Source organism: Rhopalosiphum maidis, chromosome 2 (genome assembly GCF_003676215.2).
Source record: "Rhopalosiphum maidis isolate BTI-1 chromosome 2, ASM367621v3, whole genome shotgun sequence".
Taxonomy (NCBI): domain Eukaryota; kingdom Metazoa; phylum Arthropoda; class Insecta; order Hemiptera; family Aphididae; genus Rhopalosiphum; species Rhopalosiphum maidis.
In genome coordinates this window covers 70,145,822-70,166,015 of record NC_040878.1, presented here as the reverse complement: position 1 = coordinate 70,166,015, position 20,194 = coordinate 70,145,822, and the positions used below count along the sequence as shown (strand labels likewise).

The window sequence follows — 20,194 nt, the reverse complement described above, 5'->3', positions numbered from 1 at the left end:
TAGAAATAATATAAACTTCCTTTTCAGATTAGATATTCAAGATGAAAACAATATATATTTTTACTGTTCCAAAATAATTAAATAAAACCTTTTTAATTAAAAAAAAATTTAAAAGATATTTCGTTGTAAAATAAATATTTACAATATTTATTTCGTTACTCTGATTAAAATATAAAATTATAAATATTTTATATCGTATTAAACAAAGCACGTCATAATATATTAAATGATTTGATTATTAATAATTTAATGTTAATCAGTATAATAATACATTATATCTTTTGAGTAATATGCAATATAGTATATACCTAATATAAGTATAGAACGCATTAATATTTCATAATTTATTGTTTATATATATATTATAATACAATGTGAATTTCTATATTTAAATATTGAACTGTGTTCATTAATATATCATATTTTTTTCACTAATACTTATATATACATATAATTTATTTTTGTTAATTTATGTATGAGAAAGTATTGATTTAAAATAATAAGCTGATTTTACGCTTGTCGAGGTTTAAAATGTATAGGTACTAGCAAGGTATGGGTAAAAACATTACAATAACACATAATTATGATTAAAATGTTCATTCAGTTGTCATTTTTAATTTACATGATATTTTAATTTACTGATTATTAAACTTAATTATATTTCTATTGGTTCTGACAGCTATAATGAATCAAGGGATATGCATTATGTATATATATTTTAAAATAAGTAAACGTTAGACAGATACATAAATTAATCAAGTTTAACATTCCCATTTTTTTTTTTTTTTTACTGAAAAAAGAAAATATATTTTAAAATAAAGCAGTATAAAAAGTATGTATCACAACATGAAAATTTAATTTTACTGAGGTAACTGCATAGTAAGGTATACATATTGTATTATTTGATTTAATATTTTCCTATTATTAATGTAACATAGTTGTATAGGGGTAGCTATATATACGGTATATATTATGCAGTATACTCCATTGGTAATTTTCATTATCTTTGTTCCCTAATATTCCTTAATATAATTTTAAATTTATCGGAAAAATACAACTTTAAGTTTACTTTGTATGTAGCCGTTATTATAATATATTGTAATAAAATGGTAATTAAATACGTACGAATCTTATATTTCATTATTGTAATATATAGGTAGCAAGTCATTTATGGATATTTATTTATATATTATATTGTACTGAATTCATATGACATAATGGTTTTAGGTAATACGTGTTACTATATAATATAAAATCATAATAAAGCCCTAATAAATGTACCTAATAAAGTTTTATTAATTATTACAAATGATGATAATAGTTATTTTTTGATATGTATGTTTTGTTAGGAGGTGACGAGATTATGAATAAAACTATAATTCAATGTTAATATGAAAAAAAAACCACTTGAGTCACTGCCGGTTTTTGGTTTTATATTTGTGTATTGCATTATACTTACAAGTAGTTCATTATGTGCAGTACAAAATTATTTAATGTATTGTGAAAATGACTAGTCTTTGATCGTATTATTTATTTATTTAAATACTGTCCTAAAATCAGTGGGATACAAAAAATTACTTAAAATAGTCCCTGGTCTCGAGTCTTACTGACCTAACTTGTACGTACACATAATTTAACCACGGACTAGAGGTGGCCGTTAATAAGGCAAAAGTTATTAATACCGATATTTATTTTAATTATACTCGTATTATTATTTACATTCGTCGTGTTGCTCGATTTACTAATGTCGACTTCGGTACATCAGTGTAGGCGGATTTCGAGCTTTAAACAAATGCAAGGTAGAAATATTTTCGGTACGACGATATAATGCGCCACCTATATATGAGACTCTCACGACTATTGTTTAATAACGATCGACGGAAAATTCGTGGATTTCAAATAACCTGACTACGGACTGACTGTTTTAGTTTTATTATAATAAAGTTTCCATAATGAATTATAATTATCAAGTTTTCCTCTCAGACTATATATATATACACATATATATTATGCCGTTTCGACGCTGAATAAATTGTAATAAAATTAGTAACTACGACAAAGTAAAAATGCAATCAAATTCCTATTGTATTAGTAACATATAATTATCCGATAAAAATTATTATAAAGTGTTTTTTGTATTTATTATTTTTTAAATATGTTAATTTTTTTAAAGGAAGTGAGGGTGTAATAAACATTTCACCTGTTCGAAAATAACACTGCAAGTATCCTCATTTGTGTATATTTAACAATCAACAAGCTTTTGACTTTTTGCTGTATATATATATAAATATATATTATGTATGATATACATACCACTAAGTTCTATAACCACGTTCTAGCAATTGATGTCATTCTGTTTGTTGATATCGCTTTTGCACTATAATCTTTTTGGATCCAACATCTTTGAGCACAAATCTAGCCTTATGGTTTTGCTTATCGCATAGAAACTTTTAAGAGCCAAGTATGAAATAACTGATATCCACTATCCACAGGCCCGTACGCTAGAGATTATAGTAAGACCGAATATAACTCTACAACTAAACAAGTTTTACAGTATCATGATATGTATACAATATACATTTATTATTAAAATAAATATTGTTCTAGAAAAATAAAATTTAGAAATAATTTAATTATATTTTTGAATTTGATTTTATTTGTATATATAAATAAATATACGGATCCACCCTCGTTCTTCTTTTAATAATTCATTTATTCAATTCCCGATCATCGGAACTTTAAAATAAACTTAAAGATTATATTTTCAAAATAATAAAGAAGAAAATTGTTATTTAATGGCTTGGTATAGGTACCTACAGTGTTTTTTTTCATTCGGAAGTCTCACTGTGAGTCTATACGTCACTAACGTGTATGTTCTATTATTTCAATAACAGTTTTAGTTTATGCAGTATACATATTATGTAAGTATGGTATGACTTACGGTCTTTAATGTTCATTTAATGGTTTTCTGATGTGTTTGAAAACGTTTTGACTACTATCTGCATGTCGTTCAAACAATCTTATATTGTTTTCCCCGGTATATGTTATATTATTGTTATAAATTATTGAATAGTCGATTATTATTTAATGTACCACAAAAAAATATTAGCTGAATTACTGTTCTTTTTTTTTTTTTTACTTAAACGAATAGAATCAAAAAACATAAACGAGTCACATTATATATATATATATATATATATTTTTTTTTTAATTTGTTTTGAATCATTGTTATTACTTACTACTATTTGTTGTTAATATTTGTCTATAAATATTAAATTAAATCAAATTTATCTAAGTTTAGAATACATGAAATTAACTTTTTATTTATGCAGTATTTACTGCAAAATTATTATTATAAAAACTTTAAAACTTTTTATTTTTAGAAGTTATACGCAGTTTTATTTATTATGAGTAATAATTTAAAAATATATATTTATTTACAAATTTTTCTCAATAATAGAACTAATAAATTTCATAAATTGTTCTTAACAACAACATACAAAAACCACTATATCAGCATTAAATTTTAAATAATACAGATACAAAAGTAAATTTATTATTTTTACTCTGCGATTAATGTTTACACACAAGGTAAATATTAAACAATGATGAAACATCTAAGAAATTTTAAAAATATTGCTTTTTCTTAAACTGTAAAACACACAATATACTGTAAATATTTCTATACAACATATTGTATTAAAAATGAGTTTCGCTTAATAAACTGTAAACTCAAAAATAATGTTGTTATTACTTATTTGATTTTCTAGGTAATTGTAAACGTACAGCGAAACAGAATCGATCGTAGGATAATGCAAATTGTACACACGTATACAGTCATACAAATAATTGTAACTTGGCAGAAAAAACAGTAAGAAGCAATCGCATTTGCTAAATCAATGCTTTTCGGTTGTCGTGGTTGAATAGTGTACGTACACGAATCGCTATCGAAATAGGTTCATGGTAAGGCACCGAAAGTCATTACCTAAATGGAGACTCGTTGGAATCGGATTATGCTGTGTACGGCTACTGTAATTATTGTCAAGGGAGCATTTCGTTAGCACCATAGGGCGAACGATTGTAAATTGCATTTCGTTTACACCATCGTTGCACGTGTAGGAACAACAACATCAACAACACCCCAGAGCTACCGCCACTACATCTTCCAAGTACCAAAAACGTCCTTTTCCTCTGTACTCGTGTGCTGGCATCAATACCATAAAAACATTGAGGGCTAGGAGAGTCGTATCATGCAACTTGCTCATTAAATCTCACCAAGGCCTACATTTTTTACTGGACATTATGAACGTAATTTTACAAGGTTATTGCTGTAACTTAATATCAGCAAATTGCGATCAATGTGATAAGTGTTTAATATTTAGTACAACTACCAGTACTTATATTAGACATTACGTTCTTAAACCTCTAGTATTAAATTTGACATAACTATTATGTTCTGTATACATGATAACAGTTTTATATTTATTTACAAATGTAAAAATTTAGTTATAATATTTCTTAAATGATTAAATTCTAAATTACAATAAAATAAACAGAACCATTTTATACTTTGGTATTTGTTAGTATTACTTTAAAGTAATAGTTTAACTTATATCACTTGAAATATTAAAAATAAGACTCTTTTAAGTTGCAACTGTACTCAAACTTCCAAATTCCGATATGTTTAATAATAAACTGAGCAATGTATAAATTACTCAATTTTTTTGCATATTTCGTATACCTACCTATGAATATAACCTTGACATAGATGTCAATTGGAAATTTGAACTGAAAGACAGCCGTATCTCAAAACTGACGTTATAATATAATAAACTGATGTTAGATAAAATATTGATTTAATGTACATTTTACGTAAAAAAAATTATTATTGTCATAAAGTAAAATATTAATATTTTTGAAAGAACTTTATTCAATGTCTAATGGAATAAAGCCTCCGAATTTCTCTCAATTAAGAGTAATGAGATAGGTTTTTATTTAAAACTAATAATGAATCGTCTCAATATTTCCAGACATTGTAATTTGTTTTTTTGGGACCATTTAATTTAAAATGTGTTAAATATACATAGTACTTTTTAAAACTTTGTCTTTTAACTCAGAATGTTCAAAATAAATTATAAATTGATGTCATACCTCATATATTTTCGTTACAACTTCTAGAAATAGTTACTTTTTAGAGAAATGCAGTTCATATTATATTGATACAAAATAAATATCCCTTAAGATATAAGTCAAATAAACCTACATTGAAATCCTGTGCATGATTTTGTGCATAGTACTTTATACTAAGTTACCAATTTTAAATTTGTATGTGTTCAATGAAACACAAAAAACTGTGAACCAATTCAAGAAATTATATTTAGTTAAGTATGATATGCAAATGTCTTAAATAATAATTTCACATATGTAACTGTACTTTTAACTTTTGTTTCAGCTGATATAATACATAACTTTATTGACTAGTGTAATTTTGAAAATGTTTAATATTGAATTCGTTAAGTGAAATTTAGCTAAATTATTTAAAAACTTATTGCCAGCTAATTTCGAGATTATTAGTATTTATTAATATTACAGTAAAGTTACCGATATCAAGTCAATAATGTTTAATAAGTTAATGAGTATTTTGTAAAATTTATTCAATATGTATACAAAGTAGGATTATTGTAAATGTAGCAACAAAATCGTAGTATATAAGTCTTAACAAAAAATTTTTAACTTAAATTCAACAATATTATAATTTTTACCACATATACTTGTAATAAATATGAACTAAAAATGAATTGTTACTCACAACCAGTGTTGGGTAGATTAAAAAAAAAAAAAATATGATGTCGTTATTATCCAGATAATCAAATAGATAAATCTTAAATAATTTATATTAATATTATGATAAAAAAAATACTAACTTACATCATAATATCTATACATATTATTATTAATACCCATTTATTTAATAAGTACCCAACAAGTAATAGATTATAATATGTATTATGTACGAGTATATAATTTTATACAATGTACACTTAATGGCACCAACAACAAAAATATATGACTTACACTTTAGCCATAAATTATTTTGGTCAATTGGTAAATTAATAGTTTAGCAATAATGCACTAGTAAAGTCATCTTATCTACTTATAAATTACAGATTGATGACAATTATCAGTTATATGATTTTACATTAAAATTCAACTTGGCTACAACAGTCTGACCATTTGTTATTTTATCAAGAATCAAAAAATATACTCCACTACATTATATTAAAGTAGTAGGCTTATGCAAATTATGGCGATAAATGAGCGGTATGGATTTCATTGTTTTTAATTATTTTATGACAAATCAAAATTGTTCACGGATAATTAATATTTTGCATTTTAGTTGAAATTCATCTTAAAGCTATGTTTAATACAACTAAAACAATATTTATTCAGATAATTCCAATGGTGCTCGCGGGTATAAAAATAATAGCCTAAACAACATTAATTAACATTTATTAAAATTTCAATTACAATCTAATCGATATACTTAGTATTTCAAAACCTATGTAAATACAAATATTTAATATAATATTGAATAAATAAAAATCAAATATATATTTTGTTTTTATTTGGTGAAAACTATATTTAGATGAAACAAAATTGTTATTATTATTTTCAACAATGTTTTTAACTTTATAATATTTTTTTTTTTTTATTTATTTAATTGATATTTAAAATCTGTGTTTGACATCACAATAAGTAAATTGGTTTAATTTATGTACATGTTTGACTTGAATAATATAAAGGGGGAGGCCAATCAGTGATGGAATCCAACGTGAATTTATTTTAGATTAACAAATCTCTGCAACATTTTCTTTATAGCCTATGGATGAGATTTATGGGTTGAGTAGATGAGATTTGCGATACTAACTGGTTAGTATGGGAAGGTAGTTTGGAATAGAAGGATCTGTAATGTTTAGTGGCTAATTGGTCAACTGACTCGATTTTCAGGTCAGAATGTAGTGAAGTTGGAAACAAACCAAGGAGCAGACGTTATCATATGGATGGTAATGGACTGGAATACTTGTATCGTGCGAATTTGAGACGGATAAGCACAGCCCCAAATTTGGATTGCATATGCTCATATTGGACGCAAGAGAGATTTATACATAATAAGCTTGGTGTGCACTGGTAGTTTTGACTTTAAAATCGGACGAAGTAGGTGAAGGCGGCTGTTGAGGGTTTTTCTTTTTTGTTTAAGGTGTGTGCCTCAGGTTAATCTTTTATCAATGGTAATTCCAAGATATTTGACATTTGGAGATGATGGAATTTGAGTACCCGAAAGTGAACAGGTTCAGTTCTTTTTAAAGTAAATGGTACATAAACCGATTTGTCTGGATTTATTTTTATTCACCACTTGGTTGTCCAGTTGTCGATGGAATCTAAGTATGTTTGTAAACAGTCGGATGTTTCGTCAGGGTCATTATTAGCACAAAATATTGCTGTGTCTTCTGCGTAAGTAGCCAAGGTGGTGTTTGTTGTAACTGGTATGTTGCAGTGGTGGTTTTGGTTGTATTTTTTTAGTGAGGCGAATCATGTACCCCCACCCCCACCCCTATCATAACAAAAACTAAACAGTACGAATGGAATTTAAAAATATAGAAATAGTTATGATATAATATAATTTTAATTATATATATTACAACAATAACAATTGATTGTTCATTTTTTTGTCGAACGTGCCACACTGCCGCAGTGCCATTAGCCGTGGCTGCGGGCCGACTATAATAGTAAATCTATTTTCAGTACGCAGAGGCGATGACAAAACGTGCCTCACTATGATTGTTGAGCATGCGTAATTCTACTTAATTAACCAGTCGCGCGCGTGTGTAATTTGTGTACACAAGTACAAAATCAGAGGCGACGTAAAACGGTGCCTCTCTGACGTCATTGGAAATACGCTGAAATACCGGCGTTCGTTTACGACGTTTACGTACTAATCATCTCGTGCATTCCCTATCGGTTCATCGATATTTCTGATAATATACACGGAACGATAGGTACAATAAAATAATACATAATAATTCAAATTGAAGTGAGACGAAGAAGCATTTTTTCTCAAATAAAGTCATAAATACGTTAAAAATCATTAGCCAAATATGTGCTATTAGTGGACCAAGAAGTTCACATTTCGAGTATTGTCTACCACAAAGTTTTAGGTGAGGCGCCGCCTCACTTGCCTCACCCCCAAAACCGCCACCGGTATGTTGGTCGTATAAATATTAAATAGATCAGGAGAGAGGTCGCTGCCTCGGGGCACACCAGATTTAATGCAAAAGTGTGGTGATTTATAATATTAAAGTTCATATATTTTTCAAATTTCTATCGACAGTTTATTTTAATAAAAATATTTTTTTAATACATATAATTTTTGTATATGTGTGTTATAACTTATATGTTATATGTATATTTTTATGCATAGTGTGATTCAACAAGTATGCTTTTATTTCTTCCTTCAGAAATGTATTACCATATTCTCAGATTCTTAGATAATATTTAAATATTGTGTAAAATTTATAAACTACTGTAGTTCAGAGATAATGTTTGAATAAATCATAATACATGATATCATGTGATAATGTTAATAATGTAGATAAACAGTTAAAAAATTCGATAGATGTTTGTATGTATCAAAATTTAACTCACTGTCAGACAATTATCAGAATAGAAAAATACTTTTTACGTCAAATTTGTTTAAAAAAATATAATATTTATGTATGATGTGATTCGTTTTTAATTTTATTATTATTTAAAAAAATATTTATAATATATACGTAAAGTAGTAAAATAAAAATAATAATGCAATTTACAACCCAAAAAGGGTTTAGGAGGTGTCAAAATTGTAATCAATTCTTTTTACCGTGCATAAATTATAGCACACAAGTATTAACAAGTACTAAATTGTAATAACAAGTATTTAATGGAGTTGTAAAATTCAATATTCGAAATATATTTGATTAGCTTTATCGTTTAACACATTGTTTGACGTGTGCTTATTTAGTTACGTGTACTTATATAATATTTTTATACATAATAATATTAACACATTTAAAAATTTACGTTTTTGAAATTGTTTTTTTTTAAATGAATACCACATAAGTTGTTTAAAATGGATAAATATATACGCTCTTAAAAGCGTAATATCTTGTTATTTGACGTATACAGAACTTAATCCCTTTGATTTTCTCGTATGTAATCTACGAAAGAAAGTTTTTGACGTGAGATATCGAGTTGTGAACATAATAGTTCCTCTTTCCTGTAAGAACGAACACCTTTACAGGTAGTTAATAAATTTGTCAATGGCACAAAGTTTGAAGTTAATAATAATATGGTTCTATTATATCGGGACATTGGAGCATCATAATAAGTTTGAGTCTTGTGTGAATTATCAGGTCAATGAATATTTTATGAGCCTTTCTATATCGACTTGTCTATCAAAGTTGTACAACTTTCTAGGGATTATTAATTCAATACTACGCACGCATTGGTCGAAAAAAAATAATATACAATGATTCAGTACTCTTATACTGTGGTGTACACAAAAGTAAAATTTTAAATAAGTAATGAATCATTCATTAAATAATGATTTTTTTTCTAAATCAAAAAAACGAAAATAACGAAATTCACTTGGTTTGTAATGTATTAATAAAATCTTTTGATTTTTCATCCATTATATTATTATTTTTATATTTTACTATACTTTTATTTAAAATATATACAATGGCATTAATGTTAAATATTCAGTTTACTTTCAAAAAATAATATATTTATCGTGTAAATTAATATTCTATAAATTAATTAATTTATATTTTATTCACTATTAATTTGATAGTGAACACTAAGATTTTCAATTCATGTTATAGTTTTGCATAACATATTTAAAGATAATTTTTTCAATAATAATTTTATTGTTATTTATTTACATACAATATCAATAAGGATTATACGTAAAAACAATATTCAATTAATTTCTTGCTTGGAAAATATGACTTGACATATTATTACTTTGGCATATTTTTATTTTTCTAAAATTGTTTTATCAATGTACTTTATGCAGTTAGTGGTCTTAAAATAATTATTTAAAAATGCTAATTAAATACTCGTAAAATACTATCTAAACTCATTCGAAGAAAGTATAATCAAGAATTTACAAACAAATCATCAGAAGATGTGTAAGATTAAACGTGTATATATTATATTATGTATACTTAAAATGTTTCCGTTTAATAATATTAACGTATACATTGTTTATTCGAATTTCTAAAGAGCAAATATTTAAATAAACCATTATTGATTATTGATCATCCTCCAGATTTTTAATGCAAACAATTCTAAATTTAGAGTAGAAATGATGATAATTGTTGTAACAAAAAATACACAACCATTCTTTGTTATTTTAAACCTAAACACTTGTATTTAAATGATAATACACGTATACTTATTAGTATTAAATACAAATTATAACTTTTGATTTTTAAGTAAGTAATTAAAAGTCGACACTTGGCTTTAAGTTGTGCTTAATTTGCTTAATTATCACATATTATTATTTTTTTCTTTATTTATATATATATGTATATTAATTGAGCTTAAAAACGTATGATTTAATTGCTATAATTTTTTAAGTCTTATTTGCACAGTCGTATTTTATATTTACAATTTATGTTTAATCAGAGTGTCTATAATTGTTTCTTTATATGTATATGATATATAAATATAATATTGATTAATAACGATATTTATTTTGTATTTGTTAGTTGTATGCTTCTCCTATTGGTTTTGGAATGTAAAGAAGTTGTGTCCTGAAGAAAATTTGATTTTTAAAAATAGTTGCATTTCAATATTTTTACACAATAGATATTTTTATTTTACTTTTAATTTATATCAATTATTAGTGATACCTAAATATGACGAAACAACATTTTTTTACAAAATAAATTTATAATAAATTAATATCTATAATATCGTAAAAAACAAATTTCTCAATTTTAATTATTTAGCACACAATTTGTGTAAACTTGACTCTTTCGTTAAAACACATCTTATCTCATATGTCAAAAAAATTAAACAACTTGTGTAGGTAATCCAAAAAAAAAAAAATACCTGACATATTAAACCTGCAAAAACTAGAGAGAAAAAACTTTATGTTTGGGGTACATCGAGTTTGCAGTTAAACTATTTTATAGGCTGAATTGCCTGAATTGATAAATATAATTGATGATTGACGTATGAATATCAATCAAATAAATATATTTTTAACAAAAATGTTAGTTAGTTGCCCACTAGTTAGAATTATATTTCAAAATAAACAAATATAAATAACACTGTAGTTCATTTTTGTTCATTTTTTCATGATAAAATTTAGCAACATTTTAGTTTTTCAAGTAGCTACTTATTAATTAAAATAAAACATTGAAACTTTGACACAGATCAACTTTTATGAACTGTAACTCAATTAATAAATAGTAATTAATATAACTTACAATTACTTTAATCAATTTTAATCATGAAATATTCTCAGTAATACAGAAATTAGTTTTTTTTTTCCCATCTGAATTATGTATAATATTATATAGTTTGAATTGTATTATTTTTACTATTAACAATTAAAAATCAAAGCAAGAAAAATATTTTTGATTCATGTAAGCCTGGTAACAGGAAAATGAACCATTGCTGGTTCTCTGCCTTGACTTTATCGTTTAACCAGCGGTTCCGTATACTGATTGAACTACCGTTTCGTCACTACGATTCATTGAAAAATGACGATCGACTGGATTAGACGAATGATTGAAAACGTTAAAGTCGATCAGGCATTAAAATATATCAACGACTACCTACAAGCAGTGACTGTAAAGCCAAAGAGGATTCGGGAAAAAATATGTCAAACATTCAATATCATTTAACGTCAATATTTCCTATTAGTTTATTTACTAATGATTAGTCGGTGAGAAATACGAATTTATAAAGGCATTTATATACGTTTTAAAATCTATTTCTTTACGCATTTAAATCGTTATTAGAACACAACCCTCAACAACAATTTGATAAAATTCACTTAACGAGGATTTTTGGTCGAAAATAAATTATGTATTTTACAACATTGCATTTTTACATTATGTATGTGTTGATTTACTGCCGTCGAGATTAAAGAATAATGAATGTATTATATTCCTGGATAATATTCATGTATGTATATAATTAAATAGATCGAGAGACTAATTTGTTCATATAACTAAACTATACCTATCAAATGAACACAATAAAAATATATTATCTACAGTTTACAAATTATTTGACATAGGAATATGTATTGCTAAATATAATTCACACATTTATTCATTCGTATTTCTATCTAATAAGACATACAAATTCAAATTTGATAGATAAAATGAGGGGATATGTCATTTGTTGTAGAAATAAAAATAGCAATGATTATAACATATTACTTGTGGGTTGTGAAGTTTATTCATTCGATGTGTATTTAACTGAAGCCCCAAGTTTGTTTTTTGAGAACATAAATCAAATTAATACTGAAAAAAAAAACATCTGAGAACTCTGATCTTAACCAGAACCATTAAATTTATAAAAATTGCAAACCTCCATTGCCTGTCATAAATATGATAAATAAAGCAGCAATTTAATATTAGTAATATTATTTGGTATTCAATACAATGTAATGTAATTTTTTATCTAGACTCAATAAAAGCTAAACTTATTATAAATAAATATACAAACAAGTTTGTTATTTTGAAGAACCTAATGCATACTATCGATCATGTTTTACAATGAAGGACAATTACTCAGAAACTGAGTGAATGAACTCTATTAAACATGAAATCATATGATAATTTAATAAAATGTTATTTTAATTTAATACTACTTTAGACTGCATAGTAACTTGTTTGTTAGTTGTTTGAAACTTAAACTGAAAGTTATTATTTTTTTAACGATATAAGTAAAATAATTTTTAAATGCAACTCGCATGTATCATTCTACAGTTCTATAAATTTGAAATAATTTACATTTAATAACTACAATATGAACATGAAAACTAGATGCAATGTATAAAACGATTTTTGATAAATTATTCATTTTAAACTAATTTAAAATATTTATAGCACAAAATAGTTATTTATTTTTTTTTATAGTTTACATTTTTTGTTTACAATTGTGTCAAATCGTATTAAAAATAATTCAAGTCAATACTATTATCAAAAAAATCTGAAGTAACATTATATTAATTTTTAGTTAAACTAGTAGCCTTATATGCAAACAGTAGGTACTTGGGCGATAACAAAATCAGATGAAAAGAAGTTAGAAGTGTTCAAAAGAAAGATATTAATGAAAATATTTAGCTTAAAAAAAAAACAATGAAAGAGAATATTAAATATGAAATAATAAACATCTAGAAGAACTATATAATGAACCTGACATTGTTGAAACCTTGAAAAATACATAAATAAGTATATAGACTAACTCACAAATTCCTTTGAAAGAGAAGAATCTCAAAAAAGTGTATAACCTGTTGGTGTTATTTAAATAGTCAACCATATACCAACCAAGTGCTATTAATACATCAACGACTTCAATAAATACAACATTCTATCCAAAATGGACGAAGCATTAGGACCAGCCACTGGAAACATCTCAAATATATTAACTTTCCTAAGAAAAACCGACGTATACGATAGAATTTAACAAGTATAGTTGTATACTATAATATGTATCATATTGTATGTTTAGTTAACTTTACTAAGAATTCATGTATAATATAATAATGATTATTAATTTTAGTTAACCACATATTATGCCCTGTGATGTAAAACCAAAAACTAATAATCTTTGTTATTGATAAATTTTTGTTAAATTAAAATAAAAAATATGTTACGTATTTTTCTAGAATTAGTTCAACTTAGTCTAATAAAATTATCCATAGCAATCGATGATAGAAAAATATGGGATTTTATATTTCAAATATCAATAATATATCGTACATCCAAAAATAACTACGAACAAAGTGTAATTATGACTAAAATATAAATACTTTTAAATGTTTATTTACCGTTCTGTCAGATACATGTTTGACTCTGCAGTGGAGAATGGCAGTTTGACCAACGACAGCTGTAACATTATGAGGTGAAACATCGTCAAAGAGTGGTCTTTGTACAGGTGTTTCTTTTTGTGACACGGGTTGTACATTTTGAATGGTCGAGCTCGGCTCCATTGAAACTAAAACAAAAATATGAAATCCATTTAAGTTTCAATAGTTACATGGCAAATTATGTTTCTAAATGAAAGACAGTGTAGATAAAATAATGATTTTATGTATCCATTTTAACTGATTTTTTAAAATCCTGGTAGTAGTATAATATATTATACAATGCTTTTCATAACAGTCCTTTTGTCACAGAGTGGTTATAATATTAAAAGTTTAATATGAGCATTTTACAATTTGTATTTATTTATTTTTAAATATCACTTAAATATTTGGTAAATGTTTGATGTTTCAGAATTTTATTAAAATAAAGATTGTGATATAATACTGAAAGTACCTATCAAACAAAAACCATAATTCCACACACATATAATATCAGTATGATAATATTTTCATAATAATCTTTTTTCATCGCAATTTAAGTTTTATAAAAATAGTCAAATTGATATTATAAATTGTTATAAAATCAAATATTAGGAGAGACGTGCGATTAACTAATTATTGCTAAGTGTTAGAATAACAATTTTAAATTATTATTTAATTGTGAACCCATTATAACTATTCTAGTATAAAGAATATGATAAATCACACAATAAAATTTGATTAAGCTCGTCGTCAAAAAGGTTCTTTTGTATTGTTGTTATTATTCATAACTCTATAGTAATGTGTGTTTGTTTATGATAATATGATAGCAGTGTCATAAAAAAAAAAAAATGTCATTTAAATAGCACAATAATTATAATAGTTATAAATTATAACATTATAAACCAACTCGATTTGAGATTGTATATTTGTTAAATCACATACTTTTCGACCTATAAAAGAGATGCTCTCGATATTATGAGATACTGCCTTAAATTGGTTTTAATTTTCAAATGTAACACGAAAATACCTGATTGGTATAAAATAGATTAAAAAAAAAAAAAATAAAGTAAACATGAACATCGTTTGTGAGAGTCACCGACTTTTTTATGACCCTTTAAAACTCTAAAGTGCCACTGTGATGGCTATAATGGTATTTTAAAATTTTAAATTGAACGCTAGCTCCCAAAAAATGTGTAAAATATTGACTGGTGATCATTGTTATTCATGCGAATTTGGTATTGTGAAATATATTATGAAGATTATTATAACGATTACTTATTTTAATTAATATAATGTTTTGATATTGTTCGATCGCTTTTATTATTTTAAAAATATTCTTATTATGAACGTAAAATGTATCTACACCGTGTATTATGCTATTGACTAAGCAATCAATTTAAGAAAAAAAGAAATCGGTATGACGATAACAATAAATGGATTGAAATTATTACCGTCTTAATACTGCTATTTGATTTCAAAGCTCTAAGGACGAAATAGAAATGTACACTAAAGAAATTCAGACCACTTACAATTATCTTTATCCAGTAAAAATATATGCGACATTTTAAAATAATGTAGATGGAAGGAAAATTTCTGTTTGTACCTAGTAGTATTTGGGAATAATACTTAACTGAAACAACATTTCTAGTGTGTAATCTATTTACATTTTAGTAGTACACCTGCCGTTAAGTAGTTTCTCGTTATAAATAAAACTCGTGTTTATTATAACATTTGATTTTATTTTTCTGTTGCCCGCCTTTCGATTTATTATAATATTATATAATTCTTTTCATCATCATAATAATATGATTTGATTTATATATCTTTGATTTTTTTTCAATTTTGTCATGACTTTGTCCGGAGAGATTGGAGCTTAAGTGTTTGTAAGTGCTAAGTTTCGTTTAAATCCATCAACGTACTTCAGCTTAGACTTTACTCTCGATCGTGACTCTAAATAGGTCAGTCTATATTTTAAGATTTTTTCTTATCACTTTACACAGTATGGTTTGTTTAACTAAGCCGTCAGATTCCTAATCTTTTATGGTGCTGCTTATTTGTGGTAATTATGTAATTTTATCTTTTTTCTTTATTATGTTTTCCACACCTCGCTTACATACAAACCCGCATTTGTAGATAAATACTTTATTTTCAAAAGCATACGGCTTTTGTTCGTTTGGTAATACTATTGTGTATTTTTTGAAACTTAACGTACATCAACGTTATACAATATAGTTTTTGTCTTATTATAACAAAACCGATTTGATACCTACAAAATATAATTTTTACATAATGTGCTTTTTTAACTTAATGTCAGTTTTGTACAAAAAATGTACTATAACGAAATGTTTATATTTATTTTTATGAATTTCAGTTAATTACATTTATTTTAGTCGTGGTTTTCATTATTTGATGAACAATTCAATTGTTTTATTTTTTCTTATAAATGCGTATGTATAATACATGTAATATTGTTTATATTATAGTTATTTTTGGTTTGTTTCCGTTAAACTCGTAAAAACAAATTGTTTGTATACATATTATATATGTTTTTTAATAATTTTATTGTTGCCATTAAAATGAAAGGTCATGATGATATCATAACAACGCAGAGGGGTGTTAAACATTTATTCATCAGCCTAATATCATCGGTTTTTTTATGAAGACTAGAATAAACCAAAAGGATTAACCAGACTCTCCGACATAGGTCTACAAAGGTATTTGTCAAATGACAAAACGGACCTCGATTTTTCTTGCCTTTTTTCTGGAAAACACGATCCCAATTTTTCAAGACTTTTAACTCATTTGTTCCGCCGCCCATTTTTAATACGTTGGCCATTCGAACTATACTGACACAAATTTTTCTTACTGTTTCCTTCTCCAGGTACTTTTCTCTTTTTAGGGCTTTAATAAATGATGAGAAGGAATGAAAAATCGACTGATAAAGATTGTGCAATGTTTTTGAAACAATGTTTACTGGTATAATTCATCGGAGTGTTCTACTTTATTTTCTCTCTGTAAGGAAGTATATCAAATGTAAGACTCAAATTCCTCACTATTGTTTTTGTTTTACCCAGTAAATATATAACTGTTAATACATATGTTGGCTCCTTATTAAGGCGATTGAGAAGTACATAGTTTATAATTGAATCTCCAAAAATACGTTTTGTGGTAGTTAATAGTTAATTATTTAATAAACAAACTCGTATCATAGTTGTGATAAGATTACGTAAGTATAAATGCATTACAAATAAAGGTGTTACTGGAATTGTTCATTGTACAAATTTATACTTTTTTTTAGATTCTTTAGATACTTTTAAATAACAGAAAAAAATATTTTTAAGTTCACTTGGCAAGTGTATTACTTTATAATAAAATTATTTTCCATTAATGTTTTAAATTTATTGTAATAATAATGAACAGAATTTTCAGCAATTTGAATATATAGTTTGTAAATAAAAACTTGCCTTAAATTAACAAAATAATATATTAACATACATATATATGTATATACTTAACAAAAAAACAATTTTTTTATGTAAACTAAATTGATATTCTAATAAAAAAAAATCTTTAAAAACAAAATAACAACTCGATAATACGACGTAGCAATTCTAACTCATTTATAACTAAGTTCAGATTTCTAAAGTATGTAAATAATATTTTTTCAATGAACACGAGTATATTCTATAAATAAATCATTTAGGTGATTATCATCAATATTATTTCTTGTCCGTGTTCAGTGTGCGTTGAGTACTAAAAGCTTTTTTCTTTAAAACTAGTAGTTACTGAGAGAACTAAAGCTAGTTTCGTGCTGTGAACTTATGAAAACAATATTTTTGAATTCAATTCGAAGGTTATTTTTATATCTCAATACATTAAATCATATTTTAACCTGTTCAATTAAAATATTATTATTATTATTATTACCATGAGAGTCAGTAATTTTAACAAAAGACCTGTGAAAAAATATATAAATGTTTTATTTATTTAGATAATTTTTATGTGATAATTCGTGATATCTTAACAGTTAAATTGACATAACAGTGGTGATACTTCAAAGATTTGAAATTAAAATTTTTGTTAAAATTGGAAGTAAATAGTACCTAGGTACTATTATTTAACTAATTTAACAAGCTATAGAAAAATTTATTTTTTTTATCTCAATCTAAATGGTTTGCGTATAATATTAATAATTCACGATGTAATGATTATTATGAACAAATATTACATTATTTTCTTAGTTTTTTTTTTTTTTTTAACATACATTTATATTTTATAGTAAAAATTGAAAAAAATGTTCAAATCTATTCTTGTTAAAAGTCTATTATTTTTTACGTTTATACATTCTGTTAGAACTGTTAATAAAATAATAGTAATACTAATAAATCAAATTTATCACACGCATAAAAACAACAAAGTTGAATAAAGATCTGTTTTTAATGTGTTGAAGGTAATTAAATACAACTATCATGAAAAAACACGAACTTCAAATTATGTATACATAAACGAAATTGGTACGGAATTTAGATTTATTTTAATAGCTTTTCGGTGTCAACTACAGGGAATAATTGCATTTTTTATTAACTTTCTGATTACATTATTGAAATGCACATAAATCATTTAGCATCCTGTATATTTGATTTTTATGATTTTTTTTTATTTTAAGCTTTTAATTTCTCATAAAATAATATACATTAAATAAGACAATAATTATAATAATTTAATAAAATATTTTATTTTTAGTATCAATTATTTGTCAACAACATTATAGTTTCTAAATTAAAAGATTAACTTACATTTTCAAAAATATCTAAATGAGACCAACTACCGTCATAATATTTATTTATGAAATTAAAATTGTTATTTATAAACAATATAAACATAATATATCAATATAACCCATGGTGTTTTGTTTTTAAAAATAATCGAGAATAGCCTATATAATGTATTCAGTGTTATTATAATTATAATTTAAATACTGAAGCTATAAGTCACAAAACAGTCACTATTGCGCAACTACAAATACTAAAAATTATTTCAAAAAAAAAAAAAAAAGGTGGAAAGTAGGTAATTTCTTTGTTATGCAGTAGATGTCGAGTATACCTCAACATTTTATAAGTCACTGTAAAGTAAGTGTTAAATTTAAATAGAATGATAAATGATTGCATGTGAAAAACGATTCTGAATGAAGATGGTCGTTATTCAGACTATATTTCTAAGTATATTTCAAGTTAAATTTATATTGTTATTAAAGTATTATTTATTTCATTATTAGTAGTATTAGTAAAATATGTTCTAAGACTAATTATTTTGTAAACATATTATGGATTTATAGTTTTAATAAAAATAAAAAAAGTTTTTTTTTGTAAAATAATATTAATAATACAAATATGACAAACTTATATTATGATGATTGTATTTCACTTATTCGGTAAGACTGTATATAAATTAATAGGTACAATGTGTATACATATATTTTATAAAAATGTTAAGAATAATATTAATTTCTATATTAATAATATTTAATTGTACTTATTAATTTTAAATAATATGTTGTTAAATACAATTTTAAATCCATCATGGAACATGTTATTTTGTTACCTACTTGCTTAACTGTATATTAATTTTATAGTTTCAGTCTCTCTTTTTTTTTTTTACTTTTTAACGAAATGTATTTTAGGCATGTAAAATCCGATTTTTTAGTTATATAATATTTTGTTTACAGTGATAATCAACTACATATCAAATATAAAGAGAAATAAATAAAAACCTTTGCACTTTTAATGTTTAAGAAATGCTATTTTTAGTTATTTATTATGATAGTGCTTAAAACGAAGAATTTTATTTTCTATACTCTCTTGGAATTACAAGCAATACTTTACCAAAGACATGACATCATGTACGTGAACTGACTTTTAAAATATTGAACACGTATGATATTACGCTAATAATCTAAATACTTTTAATAGTACACAAAAAATAATATTCTATATTTTTGTAATAGACATCAAGTTATAATATAATAATATGTATATTACAATATTTTTACATTTCAATCGT

At 24.9% G+C, this 20,194-nt stretch overlaps 1 pseudogene; it reads right to left on the bottom strand.

Annotated features, from left to right (window-relative positions):
• Nucleotides 1–20,194, bottom strand: part of LOC113552315 — a 245,017-nt pseudogene that overhangs the window by 40,173 nt on the left and 184,650 nt on the right.